Source organism: Herpailurus yagouaroundi, unplaced genomic scaffold, assembly GCF_014898765.1.
Source record: "Herpailurus yagouaroundi ecotype Mexico unplaced genomic scaffold, PumYag 208, whole genome shotgun sequence".
Taxonomy (NCBI): Eukaryota; Metazoa; Chordata; class Mammalia; order Carnivora; family Felidae; genus Herpailurus; species Herpailurus yagouaroundi.
Genome location: NW_024412439.1, coordinates 2,651,667 through 2,669,827, shown reverse-complemented (window position 1 = coordinate 2,669,827; position 18,161 = coordinate 2,651,667). Strand labels below are relative to the sequence as shown.

At 43.8% G+C, this 18,161-nt stretch overlaps 1 long non-coding RNA gene across 1 annotated transcript in view; it reads left to right on the top strand.

Annotated features, from left to right (window-relative positions):
- The window catches only part of LOC121015731 (uncharacterized), a 9,652-nt gene extending 3,438 nt beyond the window's left edge, over positions 1 to 6,214 (top strand). Inside the window, exon 2 of the long non-coding RNA XR_005783947.1 lies at positions 5,825 to 6,214. This is a non-coding gene — a long non-coding RNA (uncharacterized LOC121015731). The remainder of the gene's footprint in view (positions 1 to 5,824) is intronic.
- Positions 6,215 to 18,161: the final 11,947 nt, after the last annotated feature.

Genomic DNA, 18,161 nt, shown 5'->3' with positions numbered 1-18,161 from the left:
TATATATATATATATATACACACACAATGGAAATTATCCACCTTCCAAAAAAGAATGAAATCTTGCCATTTGCAATGAAATGGATGGAAGGAGCTAGAGAATACAATCCTAAGCCAGTCAGTCAGAGAAAAACAAATACCATATAATTTCACTCATCTGTGGAACTTAAGAAAAAACCAAATTAGCAAAGGGCTCAAACTCACAAACTGTGAGATCATGACCTGACCCAAATTTGGCCGTTTAGCTGACTGAGCCACCCAGGCACCCCTGACTCTTTTGTTTTTTAATTTAGTGATTCATCACTTATATATAACACCCAGTGCCCATCATAACAAATGTTCTCCTTAATGCCCATCACCCATTTAGCCCATCCCCCACCCACCTCCTTCCATCGACCCTCAGTCTATTCTCTATTGTTAAGAGTCTCTTATGGTTTGCTTCCCTCTCTCTCTCTCATTTTTTTTCCTTCTCATATGTGCATCTGTTTTCTCCCTTAAATTCCACATATGAGTGAAATCATAGGGTATTTGTCTTTCTCTGACTGACTTACTTCACTTAGCATAATACACTCTAATTCTATCCACATCACTGTAAATGGCAAGATTTCATTCTTTTTGATGGCTGAGTAATATTCTGTTGTGTGTGTGTATTTGTGTGTGTGTGAGTGTACACAATTTACAGACTTACTTATAGAGAACAGACTCTTCTTTACAGACTTTTAATTGTAGAGAACAAACTGTTGGCTACTAGAGGGGAGGGGAGCGGGGGGGGGTAGGTGAAATAGGTGATGGGGATTAGGGAGTGCACTTGTCACAATGAGCACTGGGTGATGTATGGAATTGCTGAATTACTATGTTGTACACCTGAAACTAATATAACACCGTATGTTAACTAACTGGAATTAAAATTAAAACTTAAATATATATATATATATATAGAGAGAGAGAGAGAGAGAGATATATCATCTATCCATATCTATGATAGATATATCATATATATGATAGATATATCTATGATAGATCTATCATAGATAAAGATAGATGATATCTCTTTATGTATAGATATCTATATATCTATATATATCTAGATATCTATCTATCTATATCTATGATAGATCTATCATATATATATAGATTATATATATATAGATGATATCTATGATAGATCTATCTTTCATAGATACAGATAGATAGATATCTAGATATATGATAGATAGATGATATCTCTCTCTCTCTCTATATATATATATATGATATATATAACATATATGCTTGTCTGCATTAAAAAAAAATCAAGGGACGCCTGGGTGCCTCACTCAGTTAAGCATCTGACTCTTGGTTTCGGTTCAGGTCATGATCTCAAGGTTTGTGAGTTTGAGCCCCACGTTGGGCTCTGTACTGGCAGTGTGGAGCCTGCTTGGGACTCTCTTTCTTTCTGCCCCTCCTCTGCTTGTGCTCTTTCTCTCTGTCTCTCTCTCTCTCTCTCTCTGTCAAAAATAACCATTAAAACAAAGTCAAGACAAGAATGTCTGAAGTCTTTACAACTATCCCAAGAAGTCAAGAAGAAGTAAGTGGTAATAAAAATATGGTGGTGGGGAGGGGCTGGAGAAGACCCCTGACATGCTCTAGTGCAGCCCACCTAGCAGGCCAGGGGACACGGGTGGTCCATGTGCGGTGTGGTAGACGTAGGCACTGCCTTTCCCACAGGGAAGCTGCATCATGGAGATCCCCCTCCTCTTCACCCTTTGGCAGCCGGGGCCCTGGCACATGACTTGGACTTTGTCAAAGGATCTATCCACCCACAAGTCTAGAACACATGATGCAGAGTAAGGGAACAGTCCAAAGTTTGAAGGCTTCCTCATGATTCTGTAATCTACGCCCTTGTTGTCCCCCAAATTCCTTTTCCGCTTCAGACAGCCAGAGTGGATTTCTGTTGCTTGCAGTCAAGAACCTTAGCTGGTACACTGGGGTTTCCACATATATGGCCATTTTTCCAACTCAGGTGATGCCTAATATTGTACATTTCTTGTGGCAATCCACTCATGCATTTGTTCAAACAGCTCTGTTCCAGGGACTGAGACTACAGCAATGTTAGAAGTATCATCAGTGTTAAGAGCCCAAATGTCCATCGATGGATGAATGGGTAATGAAGATGTGGTATATATATACAATGGAGTATTACTTGGCAATCAAAAAGAACGAAATCTTGCCATTTGCAACCACGTGGATGGAACCAGAGGGTATTATGCTAAGCGAAATTTGTCAGTCAGAGAAAGACAAATACCATATGACTTTACTCATATGAGGAATTTAAGATACAAAACAGGTGAACATAAGGGAAGGGAAGAGAAGCAAAAATAATATAAAAACAGGGAGGGAGACAAAACATAAGAGACTCCTAACTACAGAGAACAAACTGAGGGTTACTGGAGGGGTTGATACATAGGGGATAAATCACCGGAATCTACTCCCGAAATCATTGCACAATATGCTAACTTGGATGTAAACTAACCAATAAATAAATAAATAGATTAATTAATTAATTAAAAAATTTTTTCAAAGTATCATCAGTGCTCCTCTAGCTTTTTGTGGGGAAAATCCATATTTCAGATTTTCCAATCTGTACTACCTGAACCCTTACTGAAATCAATCTAGTATTCAAAATATGGAACCAACAATCACAGCTGTAAGCACCTTAAGCATGTTAGCTCATGCTGAGGTGAACCAGTTGAATAGTGGGAAGAAGCTCTGGGTCTGTGTTCCATCCTTGGTGCTAGAAAATTGAGACCAGAGGGAATGTTTATATTGAGGGTTTTGCTGCCATCTAGAGGACTTGTCTAGTACTGAACTGTGTGCACCGAAATTCAGAGCCCCAACCTGGAGGCTGCTTTTTTTTTTTTTTTTTTAACATTTATTTATTTTTGAGAGACAGAATGAGACAAAGCATGACTAGAGGAGGGGCAGAGAGAGGAGACACAGAATCTGAAGCAGGCTCCAGGCTCTGAGCTGTCGGCATAAAACCTCTGTTTTATAAGGCAATTAACTAAAACCTCAGATCTCAAATTCAATTCAGTTTCAAATACAAATACAATTTAACTACAGACTCAAAATTCATCTATTTACAAACTATCCCTGAACTATTTGTTTACTTCCCGGTGAGATTTTGACCCACAGGGAAACACACATAGTGTGAGAAAATAGAGTGGAATTCAGAGCGTGCATCAGCTAGGTCAAGTCAAATCTTCCTTGATCTCTGGCACAATTCTAAAGGATCCTTCTTGGTCCTTTAAGCGTCCGACTTCAGCTCAGGTCGTGACCTCGCGGGTCATGGATTCAAGCCCTGTGTCGGGCTCTGTGCTGACAGCTCGGAGCCTGTGGCCTGAGATCAAGTGAAGAGTGACAAAGGCCTTGAATAGATATTTCTCCAAAGATACTCAAATGGGCATTTAGCACACGAAAAGGTGCTCAGGGCACCTGGCTCGCTCAGCTCAGTTGGCAGGGCATGTGACTTTTGATCTTGGGTTGTAAGTTTGAGTCCCACATTGGGTGTAGAGATTACTTTAAAAAATAGTCTTAAAAAAAAAAAAATGTTCAGAGGCACTGGGGTGGCTCAGTCCGTTAAGCGTCTGACTTCGGCTCAGGTCACGATCTTACCGTTCCAGAGTTCAAGCCCCATGTCGGGCTCTGGGCTGACCACTCAGAGCCTGGAGCCTGCTTCAGATTCTGTGTCTCCTTCTCTGTCTCTGCCCCTCCCCCACTCATGCTCTGTATCTCTCTCTCTCTCAAAAATAAACATTAAAAAAATTAAAAATAGGGGCGCCTGGGTGGCGCAGTAGGTTAGGCGTCCGACTTCAGCCAGGTCACGATCTCGCGGTCCGTGAGTTCGAGCCCCGCGTCAGGCTCTGGGCTGATGGCTCGGAGCCTGGAGCCTGTTTCCGATTCTGTGTCTCCCTCTCTCTCTGCCCCTCCCCCGTTCATGCTCTGTCTCTCTCTGTCCCAAAAATAAATAAAAACGTTGAAAAAAATTTATAATAGAAAAAAATTAAAAATAAATAAATAAATAAGATGTTCAACATCACTAGCTATGAGAAAAAGGCAAATGAAAGCTACAATGAGAAACCACTTCTCATAGCCATTAAGATGGCTATTGTTTTTTTAAAAATAAAACCAAAATCAGAAACGAACAAATGTTGATGAGAAACTGGAAGCTTTGTGCATGGCTGGTGGGAATGTAAATTGGTGGAGGCATTGTGGAAAATAGTTTGGCATTTCCTTAAAAAAATGGACATAGAATTACCACATGATTCAGCAACTGCACTCCTAAGTATATATCCCCAAAATATCAAAAGTAAGGACCTAACCAATGTTATCTATCAATGTTCATAGCAGTATTATTCCCAGTAGCCAAAAAGTCGAAACAACCCAAGGATGAACAAAAAGTGATGTCTACATACAATGGAATATTATTCGGCCTTTAAAAAAGAATACAATTCTGACATGCTACAACAGGAATGAATCACCAAGTGAAATAAGCCAGTCACAAAAGGACAAACATTATACAATTCCATTGATATGAGATACCTACAACAGTCAAATTCAGAAAGACAGAAAGTGGAGTAGCCAAGGGGGAGGGGGAGGAGGAACGGGGAGTCAGTGTTTAACGGGGACCGAGTTTCCGTTTGGAAAGATGAAAACGTTCTAGAGTTGGATGGTGATAATAGTTGCGTAACAGCATGAACGCGCTAAATGCCCCTGGATTATACACTGGAAAATGGTTAAAATGGTAAATTTTATGTTATGTGTATTTTACCACACACACACACACACACACACACACACACACATAACAGCCTCAGTCCACATACTGTGGTATTTCCACAGATAGAAGGAAGCTTTGGAGGGTTGATGAAGGTGGGTGGAGCCCGCTCCCAGACTTGAGATCAAAGGAAACCCAAGGGATTGAAGGACCCTCAGAAGTCAGTTAACTTGGGCTTCTCATGTTGCAGAATCAAGTGTGAGATGCGGTGAGAGGGGAGGACTTTGTTCAGTCCTGTGGTTTCCAGGCCACCAGAAATACAAATATATCTGTACTTCCTGACTTCTGAACACGGACTATAAACCGTAAAAGAAGTGTGAAGTCTTCCTATTTAAACCTTTTCTTCCAAATCTCCCCATACACTTGATTGTTAGCTGGCGATGAAACTGAGGAACAAGCAGGAAGAACGTGCAAATAGAAAACCTGACAACAGGCCCCAGGTCTAAGTGGATGACTTTTTATATGAAGGAACATTCATGTGTGTGACTTTAGATGCGTATATACCTTAAAGCCATGACAGTAATAAAAACATTTCTAGGGGTGCCTGGGTGGCTCAGTTGGTTGGTCGTCTGACTTCAGCTCTGGTCATGATCTCAGGTCATGATCTCAAGCCCTTCATAAGGCTCTGTGCTGACAGCTTGGAGCCTGGAACTTGCTTCGGATTCTGTGTCTTGCTCTCTCTCTGCCCTTCCCCCGCTCTCTCTCTCTCTCTCTCTCTCTCTCTCTCCCTGTCTCTTTCTCTCAAAAATAAATGAAGAAAACATTGGGGGAAAAAAAACATTTCTAGGTCGGTGCACCTGGGTGGCTCAGTCAGTTGAGCATCCAACTTTGGCTTGGGTCATGATCTCATAGTTTGTGAGTTTGAGCCCCTCATCAGGCTCTCTGCTGTCAGTGCAGGGCCCGCTTTGGATCCTATGTCCCCCCCACCCCCGCCTTCTCTGCCCTTCCCCCACTTGTGCTCTGTCTCTCTCAAAAATAAACATTAAAAATTTTTTTTCTATGTCTACAGGTGGAATTAAATGAATGATATCAAGAGCATGCTCTAAAGTTGCACAAACAAGTTGTGTCTTTCCACAGTGACAGCTTTATGCAGTCCTAAAGCAAGGTAATGTAATTGTCAAGGGGGTTCAGGATTCCAAACTCAGTGACATCGCACCATGTAATTAACTCAGCTTCTTATACAGCACGAAAAGCAGAACATAAGACAAGTCACGCGACAAACAAGATAACGGAGGGGCTAACAGACCAAACTTGAAGTCAGTCTGTGGGCGCACAATGGAGATAAGCCTCTGGCCAGTCTGAGTCAGCTCCCGGCCCTTACCGCCCATCACGCTCCAGCAAGGAAGGATCTCGGTTCTGTTCGGAAGTCCTTGGGCAGCCACTGCTTTCTTTTTAAGTGGTAAGACATAGAGGGGTCATGGCTGAAGCGTCTGACAGTTTGCTGCAAAAATCCTCCCTTTTTAAAGGGATTTAATCAGGCTTGGGCCCCTGCAGACCTCAGGGGTATCAGCTGATGCTGGTTTCTGCAACCCTGTAGCTGTACTGCCCTTAACTGCTTGTCTCACTGCTTGATACAGGCCTCTGCTTGACACGAGTGACTCCCTTGTTCTCTACACTTGGAATCAGACAGATGCATTTTATTTTAATTTTAAAAAAATTCACGGGGACGCTTGGTTGGCTCTGTTGGCTAAGCGTCCGGACTTCAGCTCAGGTCATGATCTCGCAGTTTGTGAGTTCAAGCCCCACATCAGGCTCTGTGCTGACAGGTTGGAGCCTGGAGACTGCTTAGATTCTGTGTCTTTCTTCCTCCCCTGCTTGCACTCACTCTCTCTCTCTCTCTCTCTCTCTCTTTCAAAAATAAATAAAGATTTTTTTCTAAATGTTTAAATGTTTTTTCAGATGTATTTTAAATCTGAGCTCTGCCACTGAAGCAGAAACTGTTAGTTGCCCCTAATATCCATCCTTCCTTCTGATATAGAACTAGATAGACCCTCCTATTCTATTAAATGTTTTGTTGGGAGAGAGATGGCGCTAGTGAGAGAGAAAGAGAGCTCTAGAGAATCCCACAAGGGACAGAGAGAGAGAAGCAGGGCTCATCCAGGGCTCGTGTTTTACCCGAAGCGGGGCTCATGCTCACCCCACGCGAGACTCTTGCATGTGAAGCTTGAGCTCGCGAACCGTGTGATCATGACCTGAGCCGAAGTCAGATGTTTAACAACTGAGCCACCCAGGCATCCTAAATTTATTTTTTCCAAAGGAACAAGACTCTGGGTCCAACATACACCGTTCAACACATAGCTCTGCTTTGCTGTGAGCCCATCAAAACACGGCTTCATCTAAATGTCACCACAGCCCCACCCTTCACTGGCATCCCAGGAAAATTCTATCCTACCCTTTGTTTGCTGAATCATCCCTGCGGGTGCTGAGGCCCTTCTCAAGCTGTGTCCTGCTACCTCTGGGAGCAAGTGTTGGCAACCATAGGTGCTGTAACAGCAATGGTAGAGGGACAAGGGAGACACCGTGGCAGAAACATAGGCCTCTGAGCGGGGGCTGGCAAACTTTTACCGTAAAGGGCCCGAGAGCAAACATTTTAGGCTTTGAGGGCCAGATGGACTCTTCTGTGACTCTGCTCAACTTCGCTCTGTGCTGCGAAAACAGCCATGGAGAATATGTAAAAAATGAGCGTGGCTGTGTTCCAATAAAACTTTATTTACAAAAATAGGCAAAGAATGGACTGGATCTGCCCCAGGATTCTTGGTTAGCCAACTCCTGCTTTGGAGTCACCCAGATCTGAGTTAGAATTCTGACTCTGTGACTGATTATCGATAGAAGCCCGGCAAGGCTTTCCTGAGCCCCAACGGCTCCATCTGTAAAATCAGAATAACGATACCTGCCCCCCCCCAAAGGTGTTAAAAAGGCTCTGAGATAACACACAAAGGGTGCTTTGCCCATAATAGGTATCGATAATAAGTAGATGTACTGCTACAAGTATGACAATTTAGAACCAGTTAAGTCTGCAAGGGCTAGATTAGTCAGGGAGGACTTCCTGTAGGAAGTCTTCTGGAGCTGAGTCCTGAAGAAAAGGCGGGAGATGGAGAGAAGAGCCGGAAGGGCACTCGACACTCGAGGATTATTATTAGTGCAAATGGTGGCCTGATCACACTTACTCCCCTCTCCCTCAGACCCTATGAACACAGAGTCTTCAGGTCTCTGTCTCCTCTGTTACAGAGCACTTCTCAAGGCCAGCAAGAGTCTAATCTTCCATGCATCTGCCCCAGGGCCTAGAACAGGGGCGAGACCGTCAATATAAATAACCAAAGCTAAGAAATAATTCCAGCAATAATGGCAATAGCAATTACTACCTATTGAATGATTTCTGCAGGCCCAACTCTGTTCCAGACGCTTCGAATATATTATTTCTAAGTGTACAAACTGAGGGCTGCTGGAGGGGGGTAGGGTAGGGGGATTGGTAGGGGGATGGGCTAAATGGGCGATGGGATTGAGGAGGGCGCTTGTTGGGATGAACACTGGGTGTTCTATGTAGGCGATGAATCACTAGATTCTACTCCTGAAATCATTATTACATGATGTTAACTAACTTGGATTTAAATAAAATTTAAAAATTGAAAAAAAAAACATAGAGGTACAACTGCCCTCTGAAACAGGTGATATTGTCATTTTACAGATGCCACCCATCAAGGGTAAATAATTTACCCAAGGACATATACTGGGTTGGGATAGGTCTCCAGAGCACTCTTTCTGGACCTCGAGATCATGACCCAAACCGAAGTCAGACCGCTTAACCGACTGAGCCACTCAGGCGCCCCCAAACTTACATTCTTTCTGGTATGAGGTGCCATCTTTTAAGAACAGACATGTCATGGACACTTAGAAGATGTTTAAGGAGTGGTGACCACCGTAATCTGGATTCTGTCTCCCCTGCCCATCCAAAGGTTGTCACTATAAAGAGATGGGCTCACCTTGCTCTGCCATGGACAGTGAGGAAAGACTAGACAAAAAGTGCCTTTTGATCCCTTTATGCACAGACCCCTCCCCCACCCCCTAAACAAGACCTTCCTCTTTCTAGAACATGGGCCTCATTTTCCCTCTTCTTACCTTGCCTTGGGATTATGGTGCAGCTCTGGTCTTTCCAGCTTCCTGGTGGTATAATTAGCTGATGTGGTTCCAGCAGTCTGTGCGAAGTGGGATTACACAAGTCTGAGGGGCTATGGTCATATCCGACTATCTGCATAGCTGACTGTTGCCTGACACAGCGAGGGCAAGGTTCAGCTTCTCTGGACATTCAGCTGTTACCAAAAGAAGTCTTACATACGTTTGTACCAAAATACAACTATAGGCTTGGATAGACTGCTGGATAGAAAATTCATCCTTGAGCATCTCAGTTTGACAAACCCCACTTCAGGTGGAGTCTATCCCCGGCCTCGTGGGGTTTTTGTGGCTTTGCTTGACCTGAAAACAAAAGTTCTCAGGGCACTTGGGTGGCTCGTTCGGTTAAGCCTCCCACTCCTGATTTCAGCTCAGGTCATGATCTCATGGTTGTGAGTTCAAGCCTCACATCAGGCTCTGCACTGACAGTGTGGAGCCTGCTTGGGATTCTCCCTCCCTCTCTCTCTGCCCCTCCCCCAATCACGATGTCTCTGTCTCTCTCAAAATGAATAAATAAACTTGAAAAAAAAAGAAAAAAAAAAAACTCCCTGGAGGTGTCCTGCATTTCTGCATTCAGACCCACGTATCACACTTGTTTCTAACTTTTTTTTAAATTTATTTTGAGAGACAGAGTGCAAGTGGGGAAGGAACAGAGAGGGAGAGAGAGAATCCCAAGCAGGCTCTGCACTGCCCAATGTGGGACTTGATCCCGTGAACTATGAGATCATGACCTGAGCCGAAATCAAGAGTTGGATGTTCAACTGACTGAGCCATCCAGACGCCCCTGTTTCTAACTCTTTTAAGTCAGGACAAAGAGAGGGAGTTTAAGTCAGAAAACCGGGAACTGAAAACCTCTCAGTTACTTCCATTCTCAAAAAAACACACCCATGTGAAATCTGGTTATCACTTCCAAATCACAGGACCCATTACATTTACCAGACCAGATCTCGATGCAGCGTGGTGTAAAGAAAAGGGGGGCTTTGGACGCAGACAGAACCACGTTCCCACCCTTGGCTCTGCCTTTTTATTCACTAAAAGATCTTTGGCAGTTCATTTCATCTCTCTGACGACAAGTTTTTCATTTGCAGAGTGAGGCGAATAATAATACCTAACATCCCAGGCTGTCGTGAGGATTAAACACAACACTACTTGACGAAATGAAAAGTCCCTAGGACAACAGCCGGCATACAGTCTGCACTCAACAAACGTGAGTCTCTTGTCTCTATCTTTTTATGTAGATACCGAGCATATAGGAATAGATCCTTATAAATAACAGTATCTGGGGGAAATGTCATCCAAATTTATTTGATGACTGTGGGTAGACAGGCAATCAAAGGACAGGCGCAAGAGGATTGATTATAAAGGTTCAGGCTCACTTGTCTCCTTTTGAGGGTCAGGGAAACAAAACAATTTTAAGTTAAACATCAGTCTCTACATACTAGTCATCAGAATCACCAAGACTGATATTACATCAGAGCCTATGTGAAACTCTTCCTCATCTGCAAAATGAGAGCTCTTATGGCGATTAAGTCTTTCAAAAGGTATGTCCGGTGGGTGCTCAAAAATGCTAGCTGAAATTATCACCATGGTGGTAATGATTGTTACTATTATTACACCGTGAGAGGCTTCAGTTTTCGGATCCTCAGGCTATGGGGACTTGTGTGAGGCCCTCGCCAAGATCCCTTCTAGCTTTGTTTCATTTCTTTACAGCCGTCACTCCCAGCAGCACATTAAAGATATGGGCAGTCCGAACCTGAGGCCCTACAGATGCCCTAGAATCCCTGCAACTTTGTGACCCTTATAAACACATTCCTTTGGCTTCACTCCTGGACACTCTGAACTTGCAGGTGTGGAGTCGGGGTGGAGCACGTATGTTCGCCCACTGTTTCCCACTCCTCTCTTGGGTCACTCCAGACCCTCTTGGTCTCGTGTGGCTCTGGTTCCAGCTCTGCATGGGCTCTAGACAACTTCACACAGGGGTAATCTGATGGTACCTCCCTTCTTGCCCCTACTGTGCCTCTCTCCTCTGCCCCAGGGCTTCCATATTGACAATGCCTGGGGGCTGTATGCACAGCCCTGAGGTGCCAGAGAGTTAAGCCCTGTGGAGTGAATCATCGGTCAATGGGAGATGAGAGCTGGTGGGTGCATTTATACAGGTTCTTGGGCACAACCCTACAGACCCAGCAGTGCTTCCCACTTGGTAGCAGCCCACTCAATAACACCATCTCACATTGACTCCCCTCTGTCCCTGATTCACTCCCCTTGTTCTTCACTCCTGCTCTCTGGGCATGTGCTCCTTGACATAGTCCTGCTGTGAGCCCTCTGCCCTCAGCTCTGCATCCTGGGGAACCTAGGCTAAACCTTACTGGGTGATTGAGATTTGGGAGTTATTCACCAGCATGATGGCAATAAAAACACTATGAGTAGTGGTGAGTGGAGATGCAAATAATCCCGTGCAAGCAGAGGGGAACCTCATCCATCACAATTACTCAGGCTTTTGCCTCTCGTTGAAATGAAGTTTAGTGATAGGTCTGCCTTCTGGTTGAAAACTGCCAATTCCAGTCACACTGTGAAAAGCCACAGGGCTCCTTTGGCAGCTTCCAAGAAGCAGGTGCAGGACAGACCTCGCCAAAGAGCAGGCCCAGGATCTAACTGTAAAAGTGGCAGGGTTGGGGCACCTGGGTGACTCAGTGGGCTAAGCATCCAACTTTTGATTGATCTCGGCTCAGGTCATGATCTCATGGTTGGTGAGATCGAGCCCCACGTCGGGCTCTGTGCTGACAGCGAGGAGCTTGCTTGGGATTCTCTCTCTCCCTCTCTCTCTCTCTCAAAATAAATAAATAATTTTCAGTTAAATAAATAAAATAAAAAAGTAGCAGAGTTGAAAAACAGAATGCATAGGCACACCTGGGTGGCTCAGTCAGTTAAGCCTCTGACTTTGACTCAGGTCATGATCTCATGGTCTGTGGGTTTGAGCCCTGCATCGGGCTCTGTGCTGGCAGCTCAGAGCCTGGAGCCTGCTTCAGATTCTGTGTCTCCCTTTCTCTCTGCCCCTCCCCACTCATTCTCATTCTCTCTCTCTCAAAATAAATATGAAAAAAAAGAAAAAGAGAATGCATCATCTTGATGGCCTCCCAGTTATAGTCTGAGTGTGAAGGATAAGAGTGGAATCTGAGCTGTGAAATGATGATGTTTGAGTAGATTCGCCTGAGAAGCTTGAACCTGGAAACACCTCAAACCTCCTTCTCTCAGAGGAGACTATACCGTAACCTCTGCTGAGGCAGAAGCCCTGTAAGATGCCACATGTCCTACTGAAGATTCACCCTTCTGCTCTTGACTCTTTCAAAGTAAGTAACCAAAGTCAGCTCTCTGTATCCTAGACAAGAAAAAGTCTCTGCTCTGGGAGAAAATAGTACACGTGCCATAGGGCTTGCGGGCCCTGGCCACAACATATGGGAAGAACCCAGGGGGCTTGTGGGAGAGCAGATATGAAGCTGTTTTATTGGGGAAGAGGTGAAAGATATGCCTGGGCAAGGGGAGTTTCCCCCACTTGGGGGCCCTTCATCCACAAGTCAAGATCCAGAGCTGTGGACACGATACCTAAAGCTAGTCCTAATTGACTGTTGGGATGGAACTTGGCCTAGAGAAATGAAAAGGATATTACCAGAACTTCCTTGACACAGCATCAAGGAAAGGTCAAAAGGATTATAGAAGTATGGACATTGGAACTGATTCACTGTGGAAGACCTAAGAACCCATCAGAGGACACCGCTTTTATTAAGGCCACCAGCAACTCTGAGACACCCAATGGTGACCGTCCTCTCTCGGCTAGTGTGGACAGTGAGAGGTCAAGAGGCCAGGTGACTGCATTTAAATATCAAAGGAAAGTGAGTGTAATTATTGTGTTGGAAAGCAAAGATGAACCAGCCATCAAGGTTCCTTGACCCACAGGGATCTGGAGAAATGGCTAACAGATCATAGTATTACTAGAGGGGTGAAAGATGCAGACAACTGAGCACAGCATGCTTCTTTATATAATAAAAAAGAAATCAAGAACTCATGAGCAGAAGGCTAATGTCAGCTGCCATAATGGAAACCACATTCCTTCTCAAGTTCCCAAGTGAACGTTAGCTCACAGGCCCAGAGCTCAGTGTTTGAAAGGGAAGCCAGGTCCCCTTAAGGACGGACTGTGCAATACCACCATAAATCTCTATAGTAAAATTTTCCCCGATCATTCTCCTAGGGAGACTTGAGGTCATATGCCAGGGTAACTACGTGCCACGGTAAAAAGAATACCCAGATCTGAGATAAGACTGATTGGAACCAGGAGACATCACATGCTCCTGTGCCTAAAATGAAGGCTAATCGAGTCCAGGCTCAAATCTAGCTGACAATGGGCCCATTGAGTCTTCAGACCCGCTCGGTGGTTATTTCCTCAGCCCCAAAGTAGGAATTGTGTTAATGCAGTAGACACTGTTGGTACCTGGCCCACATCCCCTGGGCACTTAACTATTTCTGTGCGCTGTAATCAGATAGCTTCCTACTGCAAGCATTGGTGAGTCTTTGGCTGTGGTCTTTTGGCTGGCTTATACAGGGAGCAGGTTGGGTTTTCCAGAGAGAGAATCTCAGGTCAGAGAGGTGGGGATGTCAGAATGCATTAAGCCATTCCAGAGGATCCACTGGCTGACTTTATTTCCTAAGAGGCCCCAGAGGTCACCCCCCTCTGTAAAACAAGGATTGAATTCATGAGAAGGCTACTGTTACTGGATTATTGAGGACCTGAATGGTGGCCCAGGACTTACAATAGGAGATGCTGTTATAGAATTGGATTCCTTAGTGTCAATGGTCACGACAGGATTCCAAAATAGCAGAGCCCATGTGACAGCCCTAAGTTGTCAGAGACATGATAGATATAATTTCCACACAGGTGGGAAAGGTACCAAGAGTGCATTGACCCACAGGGATAAGTGGGAATGGCTGATGATGATTATGTTCTTGGAATGAATAGATGGGCAGTGTTATGGACTGAATGCTTGTGTCCAAAATTTATATGTTGAAATCCTAACCTGCTGATCTTATTACGAGGTAGGGCCTTTGGGGGGTGATTATTAGGTCATCAGAGAGCCCTCATGAGTAGGACGAATGCCCTTATAAAAGAGACCCCAGAGAGTTTTCTTGTGCCCTCTGCCTTCTGAGGACGAAGAGAGAAGATGACCGTCTATGAACCAGGCTATCAGCAGACACAGAATCTACCAGTGCCCTGATTTTGTACTCTCCAGTATCCAGAACTATGAGAAATAAATGTTTGCTGTTCAAGTCACCCAGTCTGTGGTATTTTTGTTATCGCGGCCTGAAGGGACTAAGACAGGCAGCAAACAAGGGTATTATGAGGCTCATATAATCAAAAGATCAAGATTAGATATCAGAAGGCTGATGTCACTACCATGATGGAAAAGTCATGATCTTTCTTCAGTTTCCAAACCTGAGACAGTTCTAAGATCTGAGCCCAGCAAGAAAAAAGGAGGCTAGGGGCACCTGGGTGGCTCAGTTGGTTGAGTGTCCAACTTCGGCTCAGGTCATGATCTCACGGCTCGTGGGTTCAAGCCTCATGTTGGGCTCTGTGCTGACAGCTCAGAGCCTGGAGCCTGCTTCGGATTCTGTGTCTCCCTCTCGCACTGTGCCCCTCCCTCACTCATGCTCTGTCTCTCTTCCTCTCAAGAATAAATAAAACATTTTAAAAAATAAAAAAAATAAAAAAAATTTTAAAAAAATTAAAAAAAAAAATCTTCTTCAGAAACCCTGAAATGTCACAACAAATATATATAGTAGCTATTCTCTCAATCCTTTCTCCAAGTAGGCCTTTCGTCATTTCTGAGGCATAATCAATACAGATTTTCCTAGAATTTGGCAGAATCTTCACATTGGCTCCCTGACCTATTGAGTTAGAGTCATTAAATTTTTTTTTTTTTTTTTTTAAGGAGAAAAAAAGGCCAACTGGAAGCTCCTGAAACTGTTCCTAATCTCTGGCCAAGACAATAAATCAAGCCACATGGCATTCTGGGTAGAATGACAGATTACAGCCTCCCAGAAAGATGCAAGAATGATTGTGGTTCCCATTCTACTTTCCGTCTCATTCATGGGCGTATGTCCCTGCAAAACCCAGATGGATCATAGTGGATGGCGATGGACTACTGTAAATTTAACCAAGATGTAGCCCTAACGTTAGTTGCCATTCCAGACTCACACAGCCTCTGACAATTAGGATGTGGCTATTGATTGAGCAAATACATTGTCTTCAAATTCCATTAAGAAGGAGGCTGTAAAGCAATTTGCATTCACCTGGGATGAAGAATAGCACAAATCCAGCCTTGTCCAGTCTTGTTCATTCTACTGATCTCAGTGCCCTGGTCACTGTGCTCCAGTAAAATAGAACTGAGAAAGACAGGGATTTATTTATTTATTTATGATGTTTACATGTTTATTTATTTTTGAGAGGCAGAGCACGAGCAGGGGAGGGGCAGAGAGAGAGGGAGACACAGAATCCGAAGCAGGCTCCAGGCTCTGAGCTGTCAGCACAGAGCCCGACGTGGGGCTCGAACCCACAAACCGTGAGATCATGACCTGAGCCAGAGTCAGACGCTTAACTGACTGAGCCACCCAGGTGCCCCAAGAGATTTATTTTTTAGCAACGATTGGTGCCTGTGATTTAGGAGGTTGAGAAGTTCCACAATCTGCCATCTGCAAGCTGGATACCCAGGAAAGCCAAGGATATAATTTAGTCCAAGTCCAAGGGGCTGAGAACCAGGAGAGCTGATAGTGCAAACCCCAGTCTGAGAGCAGGAGACCATGCGATGGGATGTCCAAGCTCAAGCTGTGAGGCAGGAAAACAGGAGCTAAATTCCTCCTTCCCCCACCTTTTGTTCTATTCAGACCCTCAGCAATCATATGATGCCCACCCACATTGGAGCAGGCAATCTACTTTGCTGAGTCTACCAATGCAAATACTAATCTCATTCAGAAACACTCTCACAGACACACCCAGAAACAATGCTTGCTTTGGGCATCTCGTGGCCAGTCAAGTTGACACATAAAACTAACCATCACACTCAGTATCAAAATAGTCTAAGCAGTGCTGCTCAAGAGAGATATAACATGAGTCACGTGTGTAATTTTAGTTACCTCACTGAAAACAAGTCAAAGAGCAACAAATGAAATTAATAATATATGTATTTACTTAGCACAATGTATCTAAAATATTATCATTATGGGGACGCCTGGGTGGCTCAGTCAGTTGAGTGTCTGACTCTTGATTTTAACTCAGGTCATGATCTCACAGTTCATGATTTTGCGCCCCGTGACGGGCTCTGCACTGATGGTGTGGAGCCTGCTTGGTATTCTCTCTCCCCCCTCTCTTGCTCTCTCTCTCTCAAAATAAATAAACATTAAAAAAAAAATAGATCACCAAAAATATTGATGATGTAATCAATGTAATATATAGTCAATATAGCGGTATCTGGGTGGCTCAGTAGGTTAAGCATCCAACTCTTGGTTTTGACTCAGGTCATGATCCCAAGGTTGTGGAATCAACCTTGTCAGTCTCCATACTGAGCTTGGAGCTTGCCTGGGATTCTCTCTTTCTCTCCCTCAGCCCTTTTCCCCTGCTTGCATGCTCGCTCTCTATCTCTCAAAAATATTAAATAAATATGTGATCAACACAAGAATATTAATAAGATATTTTACATTGTTTTTTCATACCAAATTTTCTAAATCTGTGCATTTTATGGTCATAGCACATGTTAATTAGCCACATTTCAAGAGCAGAACAGCTACATGTAGCTAGTGGCTACCATATTGGACAGTGCATGTCTAAAGAATTCTTCATTGTCAAGACATTCTGCAGAATATCACACTGGGACACTATATTGATGACATCATGCTAACTAGACCCAGTGAACAAGAAACAGCAGGTATTCTAGACGCCCTGTAAGACATACACAAGCCAAAAGGTGGGATATAAGCCCTACAAAGATTCCTGGGCCAGCCACATCGGTGAAAATTTTAAATGTGTTAGATGTTTGTGTAGAAAATCATTTAACTTGCCCAAAAAGAGGCCTCGCCTTGGCTCTTGGCTACTAGGCTGTCATCTCCGGGCTGTTGGAATGTCATGCCTGATAGAAGTGTTTTGTTATGACTTAGGCCAGCCATATTGTAACAATGTGATTTGGGGTGGGGCCTTTGGGTCACGTGGTTATCAGTGTGACCTCTCGAGGGGCTGGAGACTGAGATCAGCTGCCAAGGCAGCTAGCCATGCTTGTGTAATAGAGTCCCAATAGAGACTCTGGACACTAACCTTGGGTAAGCTTCCCCAGTTGGCAATAATCCATCAATATTGTATATATAAATGGCAGGAAAGTAATGACTCCATGGGGAAAGGACAGCTGGAAGCTCTGTGTTTTGTACTTGTCTGAATTCTTCCCTCTATATTCCTTCCCTTGGCCAACTCTAATCTGTATATTTCAGCAGTAATAAACTACAGTCGTTGAGTATAACAGCTATCAATGAATTTTGCCAGTCCTTCTAGCAAGTTAGTGAAACTAAGAGTGGTCTTGGGGACCCCAAACTTGCAACTGAGAGTGATCTTGTGTAGACTGTGCCCCTTGACTTCACAGTGGTTATTTTCACATTATCATTAAATGTTTATATTTGTCCACATATTTACCACTTTCTTTGTTCTTTATGTCTCATATCTCACACTTTGCATCTGGAATGACTTTTCGTAAATCCTTTGGTAAATTCAGGTCTTGTGGTGACATTTGGTTTCCTGTTTTCATCTGAAAATGCCTTATTTTGTGTCATCTTTGATAGGTATAAGATTCCAGGTTGCTAGTTACCTTTTCCAGCACATTGAAGAGTTTAATTCCATAGTCTTCTGGCTTCCACTGTAGCTATTGAAAAAATCAGCTAATCCCTAAATATCACTCCTTTGAAGGTAATCTGTTTTCCCAACCCCTAGCTATTTTTTAATAATTTGTCTTTGTTTTTTATTTCCTGAGGTTTCATGATTAACAACCTAGGTGTAAATTTCCTTTTATTTGGCGTTCACAGTGATCCTTGAATTGGTAGGTTGGTTTCTGTCATCACTTCCAGAAAATTGTCAGCCACTAATTTTTCAAATATTT